Source organism: Diabrotica undecimpunctata, chromosome 4 (genome assembly GCF_040954645.1).
Source record: "Diabrotica undecimpunctata isolate CICGRU chromosome 4, icDiaUnde3, whole genome shotgun sequence".
Taxonomy (NCBI): Eukaryota; Metazoa; Arthropoda; class Insecta; order Coleoptera; family Chrysomelidae; genus Diabrotica; species Diabrotica undecimpunctata.
In genome coordinates, this window is record NC_092806.1 from 27,477,235 (window position 1) to 27,492,782 (window position 15,548).

General features: G+C 33.5%; 2 long non-coding RNA genes across 2 annotated transcripts in view; one reads left to right on the top strand and one right to left on the bottom strand.

The window, feature by feature from the left end:
* LOC140439336 (uncharacterized) overlaps positions 1-15,548 on the top strand; it is a 393,647-nt gene that overhangs the window by 292,869 nt on the left and 85,230 nt on the right. The window lies entirely within an intron of this gene.
* LOC140439337 (uncharacterized) overlaps positions 1-15,548 on the bottom strand; it is a 432,790-nt gene that overhangs the window by 258,280 nt on the left and 158,962 nt on the right. The window lies entirely within an intron of this gene.

The following is a 15,548-nucleotide window of genomic DNA, read 5'->3' on the forward strand; positions in this document are numbered from 1 at the left end:
TTACAATATATTTATCTGATGATCGTCAAAGAAAGTGGAGAAGGTCTGAAGAACGCTATAGTTAATCTTGCTTCTCTTCTAGAGTACAGTTTGGTGGTGAAGGTATAATGGTATGGTAAGGCAGCATTTCTTTGAAAGCTGATACATATGTTGCTTTGTCTGGATGCAGAGATATTGGAGAATGTCTGGAAAAATATATGGTGAAAATTGCTCATTATAAAGGATAATGCTTGGCTGCACATAGCCAGGACCACAATGGCATACTTTACAAATGCTGGTATTCGGGTACTTGCTACTACTAGAAGTCCAGACCTGAACTCCGTAGAGCATTTGTGAAACATCTTGAGAAGAGTAATTAGGCAAAATAATGGCGAATTATGGGCAAAATTACAGTCGCTTATTTGTACACATATGTATCAAGTTCCCAACGGCGGTAGTACAGACATTGATCGAGGGTCTTGATATTTCGGGTCTCTTCATGACGCTCGTAATATATACGTTGATCGAGGATTTCGAATATATTTGCCTTTATCCCCATGTGGAAATGATATCTCTTATTAGATATTTTCAAAAGTTTCTATCTTGAGTCATACCAATAATAATCCCCTTTGCAAATATAATATACATCATAGCTGATCTTTATATAATTTACTTCCAGTTTCACCGCAAGCTTTCTGTCACAAAACACACCAATCACTTCCTATCATTTCATCGATTATGATCTATGTTGCATGCATCGTCATCTATTTCTTCATTGCTCTGTAATAACGACCTTAGATACGTGAAAACGATCTCTTTTTACAATCATTCTATCATCACAAGTTATTTTATTTGTAGCACTAACTCCATATAATATAACCCTGCACCGATCGCGGCTAGTCTGACAGACCCTGCTCTTGGGAATTTTCATATAATTTAAACATTGGCTAAATTACAGCGCCACTGTTTACAGTACCTTATTAAATTAGATGATTGGACTTCGTGAAATGGGTGGGTAGGGTCCATCAGCCTAGGCGTGACGTAAGATGTAAGTCAGGATTGTATTGGTATTTACAAAGAGAGGTATTTGTTTTTAAGTTATTCTCAGTTATAGGCAATAAAAATGAATTACAAAAAGGAATGCGAACGTTTACAGCGATTTTTAGATGAAGTAGATTCTGATGTATAGTTTGAAGATGCTCAGTCAGAGCAATATGTTCAACAAATAGAAAACAACTACACAAGAGAAAGAGATGATAGACCTACAAATGCAGTCGAAATAAGAGGTCTGTTAGGTTTTTATTTATGAGTGGGTTTCTAAAAAGCATCTAAGCATGAACGATTTATGTGACAAATATAGTTGTTGCTTTGAAAGATTTTGGCTAACAATCTCGAAAAAACGATTTCTTATTTACGATGCCTTTGCTTTGATGATCGATTTACGAGAGATCAAAGAAAACAGCAGGATAAATCTTTACCTCATATAATTGGGTTTTCATCAAAACCCAACAAATATGGGATTTTTTGTTTATTCGATGCTAAAAGGCATTATACAAAGAACTTGGAAATTTATGTTGGATAACAGCCGAAAGGACCACGCGGGGTTCAAAATAGTGCACAATTTATCGTGAAAAGAATAATCATACCAATATCTTGTACATCGTGCAATCTAACATGTGACAATTAATTTACCTCCTTTATATTGATAGCATCACTTTGCAAGACCATTAGTTAACTTTTGTTGCTACAATCAGGAAAAACAAATGAGAATTGTCTATAGAATTTGTTAATACAAAGGCGCGACAAGTATTTAGCAGTATATTTGGGTTTGCAGAAGATACAGCAATTGTGTTGTTTATTCCTAAAAAGGGAAAAAATTATATTCTGGCGTCTTCAACGCATCACGATTACCAAATGGATCCAGAAAGTGGTGAAAAACATAAGCGTGATATTATTTCGTTTTATAAGTCAACGAAAGCCAAGGTAGACACAATTGATCAACAAATTACGATGTTTCAAGAAACATCAGAAGATGGCCCATGATTGTTTTTTTACACGCCAATGAATATCGGTTCCATAAACTCATACATATATACTCATACAATAATAACCTCCTGAATAATCACAATGAAAAAACCGACAATCAATTAAAATGAAGGTCCTTGATGAAAAATCTACCGCTCCAAGAACGTCAAGGAAGAGAAGGGGTAGTAGGTACGTCAACTGAGTTGCCTAGAGTGTATCCTAATAACTTAAATAGTAGATAAGGGTGTTATCTTTGAGCATATGAAAGTCAAACAAGATTTTTTTGTGTAACTTGTAAAAATTTTATGTTTAAAGCACTCGCATTATGTGTGCAAAAATTGTTTATAAACATGTGTTGATGTATATTTTGATAGTTTTAGATCAATTTTGCTGAATTTTATTGGTCTTTTTCAGTTTTTAGAAAATGGTAATAATAAATGGTTTTCGTTTTTAATTATTGTGGGGTAAAATAACTATTTTATTTTATGTAGATGAAATATAATAAAATACAAAATTAGTTTATTAAAAAATTTGGAATCAGTATGCCCTTAAAAAAATCCAATAAACCAAAATTGGTATTTTTTTAAATTTTACGGTGCAGGGTTAAATGAACTCTGTAGCTTGTCTTCACTGTTTCTGTCTTTGTTAACAAAATTTGTTTTTTTTTTTTCGTTTTTCTTTAGTTAAAATATAGTCATTTGATCCTGTTATAATATCTTTATAAACTGATAAACAAATTACGATTACATATTTAGAAATTATTCGGAAGTTAAAACAAAGCACAGCACAACCATAACTCACTTAATGGCTATCAGTCTTCGAAAATGAACAGATTTATGGAAACAAGTTAAAAATAAAAATATACAGAGCGAAATTTATATAGTGTTTCGAATGATTCACTCGATAGCAAAGTACAAGGTTCTCATTAGCTTTCCTCGAGATGTTCGGCATTTGTTTTCCGAAGAGAGACACAACACAGACTTGTATAGCCCACTGACAGATTTATGCGTTATTTGTGGAAACAGACGTTGAGGGCACTATATAAACAAATACTTTTCCATTCTTCATGTTTAACTCTAACGTTTCATGTTTTTGAAATACACACATTTGAACAGAGGCGTCCCGATGAAATGATACTTGATGATTAACTAGTAAAAAACAGAGGCGTAACTAATATTAATAATACAGGGATCATAATAATATTATTATTTTCCGTTATAGGTCTTCTTCTTCTTCTTCTTCTTCGTGTGACTAGTATTACTCCTGTTTGTCTGCCTCTTATTCTGTTTCAGTCGTTGTTGACTGTACATTATCTTTCCACCTTTTTGGCGGCCTTCCAACGGGTCTTCTGCTATACGGCTTGTTGTTTTTACAGATGTTCGCTAATCTATCTGGTCCCATTCGGTTTACATGTTTTTTACATGTTACATGTACTTTCATTTCGATATTGTTGATTTGTTGTTTCGTCTTTCTTGTATCGGTCCTTGTCTCCGCTGCATATGTTAGGATTGGTCTTACCGTTGTCTTGTATACTTTCATTTTGATTTCCGTGGTCAGATATTTGTTTCTCTATATGGTTTCTCGGAGGCAACCACTTACTCTCGCCGCTTTTGATGCTTGCCTTGTGGTCTCTGTTCTTATATCCCTGTCACTAGTGATCTCTACTCCTAGGTAATTTAATTTCATTTCTTGTTCTACAATTTTGCCATCTATTTCTAGTTTGCATCTACGTGGCTCTTTACTGATCACTATACATTTAATTTTTTCTACTGATATTCTCATATTAAAAAAATCCACAAGGAAAATAATTCCTGCAGCTGGCTGTATACCACGTATCACAAAAAAGAGGTTGAATCTTTGTAAATGGGTATATTTTATAAAAACCCTTAAAAGGGCTACATCAAAAACACGAACGTTTTCGGAACAACAGTTCCATCATCAGGTTAAAAATACAGGTTACCATGCCTGAGCCACCAAAATATTAGGGTAAAAACCCTTTAAAATATATATAGTTACCAAAGATTGTACATAATGTTATTAATATTATTTGATGTTTAATATTTTAATTAAATTTTACTTCAGGTAACATACACCCATGCTTTAAGTGAGTTCCAGTGTCCGGAGAGTAAACCTCTTCAAACGGACTTCACCTGGTAAACTTTCAGCCGATTCATTTTCAGTTCAAAAATTGTGACTACTGTTTCCCTTCATGTGTTTCCCTTTCAATCAAATGTGTTGGTACACACTTGTATTTAATTGATTGAAGTTAATTTGTTTGAGTTTGTTGGAAGTATTTTTTTAATTGTTGTAATCAGTGGTGTTCTTATTCTAAAGAGAAAGTAAAAATGTGTGATTTAATACGGACTGATATTGCTACGGCCGTAACAATGGTCGAAGGTCAGGGAAGTAGCTGTAATGTTTGGTAAATTACCATCAATCCACCGTTCTGTAAGTAGTTGAAGACAAACCAGGGAGTATCTAAAAAGAAGAGGACAAGGGAGAAAACGTTTAACCACGGATGTAGATGATCGATTTATAACGTTGCAAACATTACGAAATATACGTCAAATGGTAGTTCAGATCAATAACCTGCTGCAAAATGTTTGTGGAACCACCATAAGTGAGCGCACAGTAAGAAGCAGACGGACTAGAGTCGTTTCTGTGTAAATGCATCGATGCCAAGGAGACCAAAATGCCCCTGTCAATTTTACTACGACCCTACCTTTTGGTGGAGGTTCAATTATGGCGTGGGCGCTGTATGTTTGGGAGTACGAACAGAGTAAGTGGTGAAGCTTTAACAGCAGATAGATAGATCTAAGATATTCTCCAAGACTATGTGGTACCTTTTGCATCATACATTGGGAAACATTTTATTTTAATGCAGGATAATGCGCACCTACACGTTTCAGGTATGTAAGACTTCTTATTACAAGTGGGCATAACAAAAATGAATTGGCCAGCGTGTTCCCCAGACCTAAACCCGATAGAGAATGTGTGAAGAGAGAAAGTAAGTCATCAGAAGTATGAGAAGACGAATGACTGCAGTTGTAACGGCTCGTGGGGGAAACACACGCTATTAAAGCCAAAAAATGCATAAAAAATTATTTAAGTTCTAATTGTACAACAAAGTTATTGTGTTTAAAATCCGTATTTTGTTTGAGTCTGGCATCTTAGTGTTTTATTTCTTCTTAAACAGGTTTTAAATTGTACTACCATTGTAATAAAAAATCAATATACTTCACCAAAATTCGTATTATGAGATTATCTAAACAATATTAACAATATGTAGACTAGAGAGAAAATACTCAAATTTTATGGTTGTTCCTTTAAATATGATTATTATTATTATAAAAAAATACGTCATTTTTATGTACCGATCCCTTTAGGTATTTGTAAATAATATGGTTTGTTTCTGACTACAAATATACTTTATTTGTATAGGCTTAAAATTCCAACATAATCAAAGCGTACTATCAGCTTTTAAATCTAGCTAAAAAACGGAATATGCTATATTTATAAACCGACAGAAAATAACGTCAAATTTAGGGGCGGCAGAAAACATTAACCGCGCAATTCCCTCTTATTTCGAATCTTTTTTCATGAATAACACGAGTGTCGGTTACTGTATATTTAAAGACGCAAATAAGGGACAGAAGCAGAAATTAATGTAGCAGAAGATGGCCATTCATCATCCTCCGGGATAAAAAATGAAAACGTATTCATCACATCCTAATTTTCTAAATATAATCCTGGTCGTTGTAAGAATTTATCTTCCCTCTAATTGTCAACAGTTGTGGATCGTCGTATGCCGTTAATTATCTCTTTAGCATCACCATCTTCTAATTAAACAATGAAAATGTGTTAATTACAATACGAATGTAATTTATGAAGGTCTGTCCGCACTTTAGTTTTAATGTGCATACATCTGTATCCGTATTAACATATTTGCTTTGTAAATATTTTCAAGTCGTAAATAACGATCCTGTGTTCTCGTATATGGTTTTACATGTACTAAAGCAGCTAAAGTATGGTACGGTACTTAATATGTACATAATTGCTTTAAAATACAATAAAATTTCCTTAATTCTAATCCCCGAAAACCAATGAAAACCGAAATATTTTCTTGTTCCCTTGAAATAATTTAGTTATAAGAAAGCTTAATCGAATTTCACTTCCAAAAGATTGTTTTTCCATTTCTTCAGGCTTGATAAAATGTCTAAGTTTATCTTCATACACCTACCCTTTCTATGCATAAATCATCACTTTACCTCTTGTGGATATGGTTCATGCACCGATGTTCTCCTCTTCATTCCTTGAGCCCTTGCCCGGGCGTGGTGACACTCTTAATATTGTTTGTTTGCTGTCTCCATTGTCTGCGAATTAGAGATTTTCCGACCAGTGTCTGTCCATAGTGTTGGAGATCTTTCTCTCGGTTTTAAGCCTTCTACCTTTACTTGTACTACCAATAGTTTTATAGTCCCCATTCTTCTGGCTACGTGGCCGAAGTAATTTAGGATTGATCGGTTTACGTTTTTAATAGCCTATCTTTTATGAGTTTTTCCAGAATCGACAGGTTGGTTATGTGTTATGTCCAGGATACGTGTAGAATTCTTCTTTCTGTTCAATGTAGATGTGAGGTAATATAAACAGGAAAAAAATTACTTTTTCCCGGCCAACGGACCTAAACAATATTCCAAATCTCAGTTACTGTAATATCTGTAAAAATATATCTACAAGCGTTCTCCCGATATGTGAGGAGTGGGATATGCACTTAGATTACACACCCATTACAATAACAATAAGTGAACATGCTATTAGAAAAGAAAGTTAACCATCATCAATAAAAGAAATTGACTGATTGGAATAGGGTAACGAAAGTTCCGTGAAATTTATTTCAGATATACATAAAATCTAATTTTATATTTAAGTATCCATGAAGGAAGAATTAAATTTTAACATGACTGGCGACAAACAATTTAGATTTCATGTGGATAAAATTTGATTGAGTCTTCTTCTTCAAGTGCTATCTGCGCGGCGGAGGTCGGCAATCATCATAGCTATTCGTACTTTTGAGACGGCTGCTCTGAAAAGTTCATTTGATGTACATCCGTACCACTCTCTCAGGTTGCGCAGCCATGACATTCTACGCCTCCCTATGCTTCTCTTTCCTTGGATCTTTCCCTGCATAATCAGTTGAAGCAAGGTGTATTTCTCTCCACGTGTAATATGTCCGAGATATTCTAATTTTCTTGTTTTTGTTGTATTTAAAATTTCCATTTCTTTATTCATCTCAGAACCTCTTTGTTTGTGATGTGTTCTGTCCACAATATTTTCAGAATTCTTCTATACTCCCACAGCTCGGATGATTCCAGTTTTTTCATTAATGTCGCATTCAAGGTCCAAGATTCTGACCAAGGGCCACGATAGACCGTTAAAAACGTCTGGACTGAAAGGAGAAATGATAACTGATCTGAACTAATAGCCACAATAGACCTTTTAGGTCAAGTGGAAGGATAGTTATGCACCCATTCCTATTAAACCTAACCTAACAATTCTTCTTAATGTAGATAAAGTTAAACTAATCGCTAATATACGTATTCGTAGCGCTCTTTGAAGTTTAATACACTATCTAATTGGCCTATTCTATTTCACAAAAAATCGCTTATTACGGTTATTTCACCATGTTATTTATTTGTTGTACAACAAACCACTATATAATTATCCCAAGTGCTAAAAAAATCACTTAGCGGCAAGCCGAACTACTTACTCACAAATTCCAACTCTTTCACCAATAAAAAACGCAGAAGAGAGAAAAATCGTTTTTCTTAGCGGAAGTGAAACCTACCGGCGAATAATTTATCACAAGGAAAACAAATTGATCAACAGTGATGTGTTTGGTTTTGAAAAGGAATGAAATACATCGAACGAGGTATTTTCCGGGGTATTTTGCCATTTCCCGCGCGCTCATCTCATGAATAAAGAACAACCTAAGGACGGGTAAAGGATGCAATGACTCGAGATAGATTTTTATTGGGACTGTGATTGATTGGTAATATGTTAAAGGTTCAAAGGTAGTAGAAGCCACGTTTTATTATTATTAATATTTGAAATTGATTTTATAAAAATTTGTTTTGTCAATACTTAATTTACAATTATTTTAATTAACAATTACTACAAGTATTAAAATTATGAAAAACAAAGTGCCTACTTACTGAACATCAGAATCAAACAAAATTCCAGCTCTGTTAGAAGCCGTAGTTAGACATATTTATTATTAATTTAATTTTCAAGCATATTTCTCTTCGCAATAGTATATAAAAATTATATTATAGAAATCTAGGTTTATAATTATTTTATAGAAAACTACAACCAAAATAAATAAATATACTAAAACCGCCAAATATCAAAGCAACAACATCATGAATTAGTAGCGTACTATAATAATTACGCTCTTGGCTAGTTTTACGAAACATAATATTGATTATACTATTGTACATAGTATAGTCCAGTAGCCGAAAGGAAAAAGAGGAATTTCATAGTGAAGACGTAGGCGATGACGTTGACAACAAAAACTTACTAAACTAAGAGAAATGTACAAAGAGCTGAGAGAAAAAAGTCAGAGCTGAAAATAAAAAATAAAGAAAGAATAAAAGAAAACAAAGCAACGGGTAAATGCGGTGAAAAATAGGTTCGAAATGCTCGAAAAGAAATCGACAAGAAACAATATCATATTAACTGGGTTAACGACTGATACACATAAAGCGACAATAAAAGAAGATGTGACAAGTTCTATAAGAATATACCTAATCGAGGAAGTAAATGTAGAAAAAGCATCAAAACTAGGACAGAAGATTTATTTGCTACAAATGAGAGAACACGTCCAAATGTCTATCGTCTCAATCAGAATGCATACAGTCAAACATTCTCTTTTTACGCGCTTTTACTGGTAGTGATACAACCTCAGCAGCCTTTAATTCAAGCAAACTATAATTTTTTAAATTTAAAACCTACACCAGTATGCAGAACAATTAAACAAAATTTAAGTATTGGTAATTTACTAAAACCAGGAGTGCAATCTTTTTAGGATTGTATGGTGCGCCAATATGCTCAAGAAAATAATGAGTACAGAAATGGAAACACACATCATCGAGGACAGAACTCAGTACACTGTGCAAACCACAAGGATGTAGAATCCTTACTTGACACGGTAATCGTGCGCATAAAGGATTCCAAAGGAGGCTCTCACTTAATGAGAGTACTAATAAACCAAGGTTCGCAATGCTCATTTATTACGAAAGAAGCAGTGACAATCTTGAAAACACAAAGAAAACCAATCAATACCAGAATATCAGTAATCGATTCGGCAGCAGAAAAAATATCAAACTGGAGCATTAACTAATCATTGAAACACATTTTCACACTAACTTTGAAATAGAAACAGAGGTTTTGGTACTACCGGAAATAACTAAAGACTTTCCAGAACAGGAAATACTATTAAAGGAATATCTTCAAAGAATCGTCTTGTTAGCAGACCCGCGATGCCAAAAGGTAGGAAAGATATACGTATTATTTGGAGTAAAGGAATACAGTTACAATATTGATGGATGAATAGTGTCAGGAATTGCACAGGAAAGAAAATCAAGGAATTTCGAAGTATGCAGTCTGATATCCAGACAGGAAATGAACGCACAAAGAAAGAAATTATGAGAACTGGAAAAAGTATAATAAGAAAATAGAAGACCAAGAATGTAATGAATACTATCGAGAGACAGTCAAAAGATATAAATAAAGAAGGTACAAAGTAAAAATAGTATTTTGAAATAGTATAGGAAAATTAAGAGAAACGAAGCAACATGCATTTGCCAGGTTGATGCAATTAGAGAAAACATTCGTAAACGATAGAAGACTAGTATCGGATTACAGATGGATTACAGATGGATGGAAGACTATGAAAAACAAGGATACATAGAGGTAAGAGAAAACCATGAAGGAGGTTAATATCTATCGCATCTTTCACAACAACAAATATAAGAGCAAAAATTACAGAAAAACAAATGAATATCTTCTTCTTCTTCTTCTTTTTATGTAGATATGACTGTGTCTGTTTTTGGATGTGCCTCCACTAAGTTGTCGTTTAATCGTTTACGTACTGTTCCTACTGATTGTCTTACTATTGGAGAACCGTCTCTTGCTGTCTTTACTACTCTATTTGTTGTCATTCGGCTTATATGATCGTTTCATTCTACTCTTATATTTCTTACCCAGTCCTTGATGTTCTTCCCATAGTATTTTGCTATCTCTGCTGTTTCTAACATCCTTTTTGTCCTCTCTGTGCCCGGTTATGTTTCTGCCGGGTATGTCATTATTGGTCTGATGACTGTTTTGTAAATTCTGCCTCATTTCTTTCTCGATATTTTTATTTCTTCATATTGTTTCATTCAGGCAACCTGTGGCTCTGTTTGCTCTATTTACTTGATCTTCCACTTTTGTTTCGACATGGAGACAGATGAATAGGAAAGACATAATACAAGAATATATCATAATAGAAGTAGATTTCATAGAAACAGAGGAGCATGGCAAGCTCAACGAGGAAGAAATAATCATAAACGGACATAGGTGGGACACCACTGGAATAGAGGCACAGCGAGCGCATATCTAGCAACGCATGAACAACAAATGAATTTAGTGCCTGAAGTAGATTTTTTCCCATAAATGTAAGCAAACTGGATTTGGTTCGACCATAAGGGTTGAAACCTATGTCGAGCAGGAGGCTGGTAAGGGTATAGGGCCAGGGTGGTATGATGGATTAAAATTACAAGAGGAATATGCAATTATGGATTTTTTGTAATAGCGAAGTTTATCAGCGAATAGACCAGCGTAGGTTCTACAACAAAGAGTAGACATAGGGCCGCAACCCATAATAGACACCAAAGTCAGTTATGACGATAAATACATAACAATTATGGGTTAATTCATGCTAACGTGTAGGAATAAATACACTATGCTAAAAATTACAGCTATCCCGCTGAAAATGGGGACCTCATTGCATCCTAGATGAACTCTGCGATAAAAAAACAGAACAGCACTTGTCTTGTTATCAGCTTCACAGTGCAGAAAACTCATTGGAGTAAGATTAGCACTCCCAATATATGGTTAGTAATAACACCAACCAACCAACATGAATTTGACTGAAAATTAAACTCAGAATCATACATTGATACTTAAAGATTTGCACTGTTAAGGTAGATGATTAATTCAAAAGACTATTGTCATTATATTTGGTACTATATTATGTTTATATTACATTTATAGTTTACATTATTATCTCTATTTTTAGTTTATTTTTCCCTATTCTTCGCGTTGGCAATATGTTTAATATCATCTATTAAACAATGGATTAATGACCTCGTGTAAAGAATGCTAATTATTTTCTCAAATATTGGTATTGTATGTGTGGCCTGAAATTGGCTTTGGTGGTTTTATTTTAATCCAGAACTTAATATCGTTCCTATTTTAAAGAATAACTAAGTCGTGCCTGATACAAGAAAATTATATACCCAGCCATTCCCAAAATGTTAAGCTGTATGAAAAGAGTGGACATTTAGAATTCATTTCAGATAATTGAACCACTTTATTGCTTGTCAAAGCTTAGTATGTATGATGTTTCTGTTACCAGTGAAAAGTTTATTAATATTTGATACTTTGTACAAACATAACCTACATTTTGGGGAAGTACAGCCGAACTGACTTAAGAATTGCAATGAAAAGATAATGTATATTTTCATCAAAGCAACGAAACAAACGCAACACAAAGAAGTCCCGTAGAAAAAAAGATTTCATACGTCGGCTCTTAAAGCAAACTCGACATAAAAACGAGGCTAATCCATCTCTAGAAAATTTTTCAACAATAAATGGAAAAAGCTTTCTTCGTGGTATTTTTTTGTTGTTGCGCATACCCCATACACACACGTACATAGGGAAGACTGACAAACATTAAAAGTAGCTTTGAAATTCGCAAACATCTTTTTGTTATTGCCTCGCAAAAAATCCTTTGAACTGTGACAAGAGGAGAGGCACTTAGAAAGCCTATACTCTTCTCATTTCACTTACATTGGCACTTGTAAGACCTGGTGTTCCGCCGCGCAATACGTCGGCGTTATTACATAAAGCGCCGTTTCCTAAAGAGACGCCGACCGACGATGTTGACGACAAGCTGCAGCATCGGGTTGGCCCCAAATTGGACAATACGACCTTTATAATCTCTTTGTTCTTGTAGTAAATCAAGTTACTGAAAGGAAAGCAAACTAAATTTATTATAAGCAATTTTCATGCCGACAGTTACAGATATTTTTAAAGAAAATGATTACGTTTCATTTTCGAAAACATAAAGGTCCTATAATAATAATCACAATTACAAAGCAACATCAGGAAATCATGCAGCCGTCTCCCAAAATTATCAATATCAAACGATGTGTATGAATCAAGATTTTACTTTAACATTACAATTTGCTCATTCAAAGCAGTTCTTGGAACATGTATTCCGATGATTTCTTGTATCAAATTAATAAATTCTTTGGTATATACTAAGGAATAATACTACTAGATATATTTGAGATAGTTTTATATGCGTATAAATTTTATAAATTTATTTATATAAATTTTATGAACGAAGAATTGGACATGTAATATTTAACATAGTATTAAATACTTATGCAAAATAGTACCAATTATCACTAACATATTGAATCTAACTTTAAACTAATAGACTTGTTAAAAGAACAAGACATAAACTATTTGGAAGAAACGATACGAACTAGTATAATCAATGTGATCAAATGACCAATACTAAACCGAAAAATGATAAATTAAAGACAAAACCACAGATGATTCTAACAATAAAACACTGAAAACCGGGCACTGTGCCAGATATTTACCTATAATTCATCCAAATTACACTACGTTGTATCCTTCTGCACGGTATTTACGAATGCGCGTAAATAACGATAACGCCACGAGATGATTTCTGGTTTTTCAATCAAAATTGAATTTCTGCTATGTTTTATAAACACAAAATCCATATCACTCAGCAAGCGATGTAGCGTGGCCCGTGAAAAGTTGGGAAAAGTTTCTTCGACATTTACAACAGCTAATATGGTGTTTATTGTTGGTGGTATGTTGTCACGAAAAAATTGATGAACTATATTCTACGAATTTGGCCCCTGACACCTTCATTGTACTTGTTGTCACGAGAATTACCAACCTTTCGCTTCTTGGGCCTGCTCTTTGGAGATTGTAATCCAGCAGGTGATGAATATTTCTGTCGAATGCGAAACAGAGTCTTTTCGCAAACACCACTCATTTATGACACTTTCCTAATTACACTTGATACAGAATCGTTGTTATCCTGATTAAGATGATAATTAATAATATTCATTAGTATCTGCTTCTCTGAAAGTTTCAGAGCTTTTCCACGTTTTCATTGAACAATTTCCTCCATTTTGCGATAAAAAAGGGTTCAAGAATGGCTTCTGTCAAAGGACCTATTTTTTGAAGAAGACTACCTAAAATGCGAGTTACTTGATGTATACAAGGCCTTTAAAGCAAAATATGACAGGTACATAATAGAAGATATTGCCAAAAAGCACAATGTGAAGATTCTGAGGCTCCCACCCTATCACTGTGAACTCAATCCCATCGAAATGGTTTGGAGTGAAGTGAAACGGTATATAGCTGGACGCAACGCGAACTTTAAAGAAGCTGAAGTGCGAAATTTAATTACAGCAGCATACCAGGTCATTACGCCAGAGAAATCGAAAAACTACGTAAACCACGTAATAGCAACAGAAAAAAATGTGGGACATTGTCAATTTGTTGGATGATATCGAACCAATTATTATAAATATAAATAAGGTAGATTGTGATGACAGTGACGATAATAATGATGATGATGATAGTGAAGCAGAAACTAAATATGACAGCGATTGACAGAAAAAGGAACTATATGTGAAATATAATGGTGTACAATTACGATTACTTACACACGAAATTAAATACAATGAGTTCTTTTATTTTCAACTTATTTATTAGTTTTATTTTCGGATATTTCTACGTTTTGTTACTGCCAACATATACAGTGCGGTTTTTAAAAGTCCTTCCCCCCTTAACTTTTGAACGGAAAAATACATAAATAAAATGTTTCTTTATATTTTAGTTTTATTTTATTTGATTTTATTTAAATCTATAAACAAATGGTTAATCTATCTATAAGAAATTATTTGATCTTTTACATCAAAGCTAGTTTGAAACGCTATTTATTTTAACTCCAGTTCCATAACTAATGAACGCTCACAAAAAAATAGACATGATAAAACTAAACTAGTCTGAAAAAATAAATGTAGCAAATCGTCCAATCCGTTCCTGTACAAGTTGTATGTAGAGGCGTTGATCTACTTTTTACCTCTTTCTCGATGAAAATTCGTGTATCGTTCTGAAAATGGAACTTTTAGAAGTTTCAAAATGGAACTTAAAAAATATGGAATATTGTTTGTCGAAAAAAATACTAATATGATTTATTGTCACCAGCAAAATATTGATATTGATAATTTGGCTTTTGAAGGCTTTTCCTCGAATAGCATATATCTTCTATATGCATATATATATATATATATATATATATATATATATATATATATATATATATATATATATATATATATATATATGTGTGTCAGTTGTGAATCAAGCAGAAACAAATTAAGATGCTTTTATTGTTACTCATTGAAAACTTAGATTACAAAGCCATGTTCCAGGGCCCGACTGTCACAGTAAAAGATTGGAATCCTTTCAAAATATTTCTAAAGGCTGTAGGAATAGTATTTTGAAGCAATTAATTTTAATATGTTCTGTTGATGAACAAAATTCATATTTATGTGGTCTAATTACCACACAACAAATCCAAAACCGATGTTTACGTCAAATGAAAGAAAACGCTTAATTTAAAGATGCCGTATATAGTTATATAGTAAGGTTTATAAATTATGAGAATATAACAAGAGAAGTTCAGGTTTGCTTTAAAGCTTTTATGGCCATCCATGGTATAACCAAGGAAAAGATGCAGGTCCTTTAAAAATCTTTAAAAGAATTTGGCATGTTTCCACGAGATCCAAGGAAAAAGCATTCTTCAAGACCTAGGAAACTCTCGAAAGAACAAAGAAAAGAGAGTAACGAACCACATTAGTTCGTTTAAAGGCAGAAAAAGCCAGGACAACTTGACAGAATCTTCCAAAATCTACTTATCAGAGGAGCTAACTGTTAATAAAATGCACGAAATGTATATTGAAAAATATCAAAATTTAAAAGTGTCTGACGAAACTTACAGAACAATTTTCTTAACTGAATTTAATTTGTCATTTGGGTATCCCAGGAAAGACACATGTAATACATGTGATGAGTTCCAAGTGAAAATAAAGAACCTAGAAGTTGAAAAGGGTAAAATTTTTTCAGGAGATAATGATGGTGCTCTTAGACTGGACAATAAAATAAGG